This window comes from Notolepis coatsorum (genome assembly GCF_963971535.1).
Source record: "Notolepis coatsorum genome assembly, contig: SCAFFOLD_650, whole genome shotgun sequence".
Taxonomy (NCBI): domain Eukaryota; kingdom Metazoa; phylum Chordata; class Actinopteri; order Aulopiformes; family Paralepididae; genus Notolepis; species Notolepis coatsorum.
The window spans coordinates 82,017-89,472 of record NW_028170454.1 but is presented as its reverse complement, the minus strand read 5'-3'; positions in this window follow the sequence as shown (position 1 = coordinate 89,472).

The following is a 7,456-nucleotide window of genomic DNA, read 5'->3' as shown; positions in this document are numbered from 1 at the left end:
GTAGGTGGGGTGGGGTTGGGGGCTGTACATTGGAGGTGGTTGGGTGGGGGGAGTTGGGTAGGAGGGGTGGGTGGGGGACACTGTACAAGCAAAACTGTACATTGGAATATTGACAACCATACTTGGTATATACAGTACATATATGAAAAAGGATTTGAGTGTAAAGTGACAGGTGTATACATTGGTAGATTACACAAATGGAATGGAAGAAAGGAATGAACTATGAGAGAATGGAGTGAGAGATAATCAACTATAGCACTATATATACATATACAGTAAGAGGATCTCTGTGAAACAGTAAAGTGAGGAGTGTATATTTATTATATACAGCCGTATTGAACATTGGTGTGTAGCAGTCCAGGGTCAATAGCAGCAGTCGTGGTCTGATAGTATATTTTATGTTCAAATTGTAAACATTGCAGGTTTATGAGTTGAAAAGCCTGCTGTCCTTGAGGCTGCTGGTGCGTGCGGCCCTGCTCCTGGTGACAAGGGGAACAGTCTGCTGGTGCGTGCGGCCCTGCTCCTGGTGACAAGGGGAACAGTCTGCTGGTGCGTGCGGCCCTGCTCCTGGTGACAAGGGGAACAGTCTGCTGGTGCGTGCGGCCCTGCTCCTGGTGACAAGGGGAACAGTCTGCTGGTGCGTGCGGCCCTGCTCCTGGTAACAAGGGGAACAGTCTGCCTGCTGGGTGGCTGTGTGGTCCTTGATGATGCTGGGTGCCTTCCACATGCACCACTGATGAAGGTCTCCTGGGTGGCTGTACCGCCTCCACTGCTCTCTGTAGTGATTTGCGACTATGAGCAGAACAGTTCCCGTTCCAGGCTGCGATGCACATAGATACCTGTATATATAAACACTAGATGATGCGCCCTCACTGCTGGCCAATGGAGACCGACGTTGCCACATGGCGGCCATCTTGCCACAGGCAGCACGCCCACTCATAACATGAATGTCTATGGTGTATGTACTATTGAAATAACCATAGCTTGCTCAATTTTCAACCGTTTGGTTTGTTAAAAACGTCAGAGATGTAGTTATTATACTGCATACTTATAATGGACTTTCATATGAACATTTTTAAAAGTCTTCCAAGCAAGAATCATAGCCACGTTAATAACGTTTGTAATAAACCAAGTCGTTTGTAAATCCGTCAAGATTTCAGCGAGTTACTGTAAGAGTATTTTTGTTGGGCACCGGTTTCGCCTCCCGCTCCCGGTGACATTTGTCTTCCCCGCCTCTTCTCCCGTTCATCCTCTCCTCCTCTGTCGGTCATGTCTGACCATGAAAAGCAATAAATGCTAAAAAAAATAAATCTTGTAAAAAAGAGTATTTTTGTTTGTGAAGATCACTCACCTTAAAGCAGTAGTTAACTGTAGCAAGATGGCCGGCGGTGAACTACGCAGGAGACTCCGCCTTGCGCCATCTAGTCTTTATATATATCAATAGTTGTTATGGTTTGTAACCGACCCCAATCGCACAACACAAGACAGGTATGAGAGTAAGCCAAGAACTGGGCATTTATTGAAAACAACAGAAAACGGCACTGTCCCTTTAAGGGAGAACACAAATACAGGAAAAACAAGAACTTGGGAAAATAGGCACAGTGCCTTTAAGAGGCGAGCTGGCTAAGGGGAAGGCTAAGGGAAGGCTAACGGACAGGGCCGGGGCAAGGGACAAGGCAGGAACAGGGATGACCAGGAGGACTAGAGAGGGGAAACAGGGACAGAGGCCCGCGGAGGCGGGCTGGGGACAGGGAGGACTAGGAGGACTAGAAGGACTGGACAGGGAGGACTAGGAGGACTGGACCAGGAGGACTAGGAGGACTAGAAGGACTGGACAGGGAGGACTAGGAGGACTAGAGAGGGGAAACAGGGACAGAGGCCCGCGGAGGCGGGCTGGGGACAGGGAGGACTAGGAGGACTAGAAGGACTGGACAGGGGAGGACTAGGAGGACTAGAAGGACTGGACAGGGAGGACTAGGAGGACAAGAAGGACTGGACAGGGGGGCGAGGGCTGGAGCTGCTTACAGGGAGGAGTAGGAGGGCGCAGGCTAGACATCTGGAGGAGAGCGAGCCGGCTCGGAGAGCGCATCTGGCGCGGAGGTCTGAGTGGTGCGCGTCTGCTTGGAGTACGCGCCGGTACGGAGAGCGCATCTGGCGCGGAGGTCTGAGTGGTGCGCGTCTGCTTGGAGTACGCGCCGGTACGGAGAGCGCATCTGGCGCGGAGGTCTGAGTGGTGCGCGTCTGCTTGGAGTACGCGCCGGTATGGAGAGCGCATCTGGCGCGGAGGTCTGAGTGGTGCGCGTCTGCTTGGAGTACGCGCCGGTACGGAGAGCGCATCTGGTGCGGAGGTCTGAGTGGTGCGCGTCTGCTTGGAGTACGCGCCGGTACGGAGAGCGCATCTGGCGCGGAGGTCTGAATGCGCGTCTGGATGCGCGTCTGGAGTGAAGAGCGCGTCTGGCTCGGAGGTCTGGAGTGGAACACTGGAATACCTCCCGTAGAGGATTAGAGAGCGCAGTACAGTGTCTCCCTCCAGGCAAACGGCGACAGGTGGCGAAGGCTTGAGCGCATCTCACGCCGGAGATGAAACAGCATAACAGACAGAAACAGAGACTCCCGTAGGAGCCTACAGATTGAGAACCTCCCGTAGGAGTTTGCTGATAGAGATATGATACGGAACGACCCGACCAGGACTGAGGGGAAGAGCGAGGTATTAAAAGCCCACAGGGGCGCTAATTAGAATACACATCAGGTGCGTGATGGTAATTGATACTTGAACTAGAAGTGTGTGTTCGGGCACGGACCAATCAAACAGATAATGACAGAAAGTCCAAGGGTGTGGGCTGCTGAAGAGCAGACGAGGGTAAAAGAACGCGAGGGTGGGGGCTGGAGAGGTGAGGAGACAGGGAAATAAAGCCCCAGGGAAGAGGCGAACCTCACAGTACTCCCCCCTCCACGGGAGCCACCGGGCGACCCAAAAACACAGACAGAGGGGCAGGGGAAATGACAAGGCAACAAACAAAAATTGGCCATGCTAGCGGGGAAGCTACACCAAAAGTGGGGCTAGCAGAGGGACAGGGTAGCTGAGGGGTAACCATGGGAGCTGAGGGGTAACCAGAGGAGCTGAGGGGTAACTAAGAGGAGCACCGGGAAGGGGCTAGCAGAGGGAAAGGGTAGCTGCCAGGGCACTGATAGCTACAGGGCCTATGCTAGCTGTACTGCTACAATAACATAGAGGCTGCGCTAGCTGCCGGAGCTAGGCTGGCAGACAGGGCTGGACCAGCATGAGAGAACAAGCTAGCTGGAAGGACAGTCCTAGCTGTGGGGAACTGACCTTGCTAGCTGAAGGGGCAGTCCTAGCAGTGGGGAAAACTGACCTTGCTAGCTGAAAGAGCAGTCCTAGCAGTGGGGAAAACTGACCTTGCTAGCTGAAGGGGCAGTCCTAGCAGTGGGAGAAAACTGACCTTGCTAGCTGAAAGGGCAGTCCTAGCAGTGGGGAAAACTGACCTTGCTAGCTGAAGGGGCAGTCCTAGCAGTGGGGAAACTGACCTTGCTAGCTGAAGGGGCAGTCCTAGCAGTGGGGAGGCTACACAAAAAGTGGAGGCCATGCAGAGGGACCGGGTTAGCTGCCTGGGCATGGCTAGCTACAGGGCCTATGCTAGCTGCAAGGGCTGCATTAACATAGAGGCTGTGCTAGCAGCCGGGGCTAAGCTAGCAGACTGGGGCCATGCAGAGGGACCGGGTTAGCTGCCTGGGCATGGCTAGCTACAGGGCCTATGCTAGCAGCAAGGGCTGCATTAACATAGAGGCTGTGCTAGCAGCCGGGGCTAAGCTAGCAGACTGGGGCCATGTTGGTAGTAGAGGCCTAACAAGCTGCAGGGGAGCTAACGAGGCTAACAGGGAAGCAAACAGGGGAGTCAACAGGCTAACAGGGGAGCTAACAGGGAAGCTAACAGGGGAGTTAAACAAAGGCTAACAGGGGAGACTAACAGGGAAGCTAACAGGGGAGTTAACAGGGGAGACTAACAAGGGCTAACTAGAGGGAACAAAAAAAAAAGGCAAACTCAACATACACTGTCTGTACTGGCTGGGGTCGTCGACGGGTCGGGTCGTAATGTTATGGTTTGTAACCGACCCCAATCGCACAACACAAGACAGGTATGAGAGTAAGCCAAGAACTGGGCATTTATTGAAAACAACAGAAAACGGCACTGTCCCTTTAAGGGAGAACACAAATACAGGAAAAACAAGAACTTGGGAAAATAGGCACAGTGCCTTTAAGAGGCGAGCTGGCTAAGGGGAAGGCTAAGGGAAGGCTAACGGACAGGGCCGGGGCAAGGGACAAGGCAGGAACAGGGAGGACTAGGAGGACTGGACAGGGATGACCAGGAGGACTAGAGAGGGGAAACAGGGACAGAGGCCCGCGGAGGCGGGCTGGGGACAGGGAGGACTAGGAGGACTAGAAGGACTGGACAGGGAGGACTAGGAGGACTGGACAAGAAGGACTAGGAGGACTAGAAGGACTGGACAGAGAGGACTAGGAGGACTAGAGAGGGGAAACAGGGACAGAGGCCCGCGGAGGCGGGCTGGGGACAGGGAGGACTAGGAGGACTAGAAGGACTGGACAGGGGAGGACTAGGAGGACTAGAAGGACTGGACAGGGAGGACTAGGAGGACAAGAAGGACTGGACAGGGGAGGACTAGGAGGACTAGAAGGACTGGACAGGGAGGACTAGGAGGACAAGAAGGACTGGACAGGGGGGCGAGGGCTGGAGCTGCTTACAGGGAGGAGTAGGAGGGCGCAGGCTAGACGTCTGGAGGAGAGCGCGCCGGCTCGGAGAGCGCATCTGGCGCGGAGGTCTGAGTGGTGCGCGTCTGCTTGGAGTACGCGCCAGTACGGAGAGCGCATCTGGCGCGGAGGTCTGAGTGGTGCGCGTCTGCTTGGAGTACGCGCCGGTACGGAGAGCGCATCTGGCGCGGAGGTCTGAGTGGTGCGCGTCTGCTTGGAGTACGCGCCGGTACGGAGAGCGCATCTGGCGCGGAGGTCTGAATGCGCGTCTGGATGCGCGTCTGGAGTGAAGAGCACGTCTGGCTCGGAGGTCTGGAGTGGAACACTGGAATACCTCCCGTAGAGGATTAGAGAGCGCAGTACAGTGTCTCCCTCCAGGCAAACGGCGACAGGTGGCGAAGGCTTGAGCGCATCTCACGCCGGAGATGAAACAGCATAACAGACAGAAACAGAGACTCCCGTAGGAGCCTACAGATTGAGAACCTCCCGTAGGAGTTTGCTGATAGAGATATGATACGGAACGACCCGACCAGGACTGAGGGGAAGAGCGAGGTATTAAAAGCCCACAGGGGCGCTAATTAGAATACACATCAGGTGCGTGATGGTAATTGATACTTGAACTAGAAGTGTGTGTTCGGGCACGGACCAATCAAACAGATAATGACAGAAAGTCCAAGGGTGTGGGCTGCTGAAGAGCAGACGAGGGTAAAAGAACGCGAGGGTGGGGGCTGGAGAGGTGAGGAGACAGGGAAATAAAGGCCCAGGGAAGAGGCAAACCTCACAATAGTGATGCAGCCTGTCAGTAAGCTCTCCATGCTCTTAACACTTTCAGCGCCAATTACGAAGAAAATCTGGTTATCTCGCCAGCGGTTGAGCGCCAGAACCCGAGAAATCTCGGGTTTTCGATCGTTTTCATAATTTTTTTCTTTTATTCGATTTTAATATTCTATACAGTCTCACGGACCTCTGTGTATCATTGGGACTCATTCTCAGACCTCGAGATTGCAATGCCGGCCGAATCCTGCTAGGTGGCTGTATCGCCTACCCTTTGAAACCTTATTTTTTAGTGTGTTACATTGTATATGGTCCGGGCAGAGAAATGGGACCCGGTCAAGTGAAAGGCTTCATTCGAGCCACTTGGAATGCGTCCAGCACACTTGATGCATAGTTTGTCCCATTTCATGTCAGGGACCCGATGGACATCAATACTGGAAATCGCGATCAGACAATTGGAATATACTACTTTGATCCTACAATGATTTCACATCGATCGCAACGATCATATGTCACGTACTCCAAAGCGTATGCCGTTGCTGACGATCAGAGCATTACAAAACGACCCCCCCCCCCTTTGATGCCTTCATGATGAAACATAATACCTATTATATACCTTTGATTTGGAAATAGTATCGTGTCCAGGCGAGCAACGTGAACAACCTTTGCAAAATGCACATAGTGCTCCATAACTCAGCTTCCAGGAATTAGCCCGGATCACTCTGAAACTATACAATATTCACCACGGGATAACACACAAACGTATACATGAAAAATTAACTCTTTTTCACATGTTGGACGAGAGATAGTGACTGTCAAATGAGCCATAGTATTGTCTCCATAGCTATAATATAGAATATAGATATAGCTCTGCAAACATCGTGACGCACCGTGAAAATGCCTATCTTTTAAAGCGTAGCCCATTGACAGCAGGGATGGGGATACACGCTGGCGCTGAATGAGTTAATCACCTAAACCTGCACGAACTACAACGTATGGCGTATATCATGTCAGTTAGGATACATTGTGTATACTGCACCTTGTGTATACTGTTTACTTTTACTCTTACTTATAGTATATATATTCAGATTAAAATTCTTTATTGCCTATATTTATTGTACCGTATAACATAACTGATATAAGCTGTCTTTCTACTATTACCCTGCCCATACCTTCCCACCCCCTCCCCCAGCCTGACACCCGAAAATCAATAAAGGAATATCTTATCATATGTTGGCATTAATGTGTATTTCACTTGTTTACAATTTTAAGACTCAATACAAGCTTTATTATTTGTTACTTGAGACATTTCTATATACGTTTTCCCCCCTCAAAGCTGAACACACAATTAAATGACTTGTTAAAATTGATATATTTTGTACTGTTGTACAAAAGCTGTGACTGCATGGCGGCTAGGTGGTGCAGTGGGCAAGGCGCTCACCACCAATGCAGGAGACGCTGGGTTCGAGCCCAGCTCTCCGCATTGCTATCAGCTTGGCTGGTCGTTCATACTAATACAATTGGCAGTATTAGGGGGTGGGAAGCTGGTGGGTGGGGATCGGACGTTGTAGACAGCGACTCCTACAGGTCGGTTGGTGCGCCTGCGCAGCAGAATCAGGAAGCGACGGGGGTGGCGTGCCCTCCAAACGCAGACCCCCGACGCTGAGAGATCACGCTGTACAGGTGAAAAGATGCGACTGCTGCCTCCTCGTGTACCGGAGGGGACACGTGATGCAAGGCTTCGTCCACATTGCAGCCGGCCTGTGGGAGGCATGGCCTAACAGCGTTCGAGACAGGGGAGGGGAGAATTGGACGATACGAAATTGGGATGGGAGGAAAAAAGAAAATGGGAGAAAAAGTAGATTAAAAAAAAAAGCTGTGACTGCGTTATACATT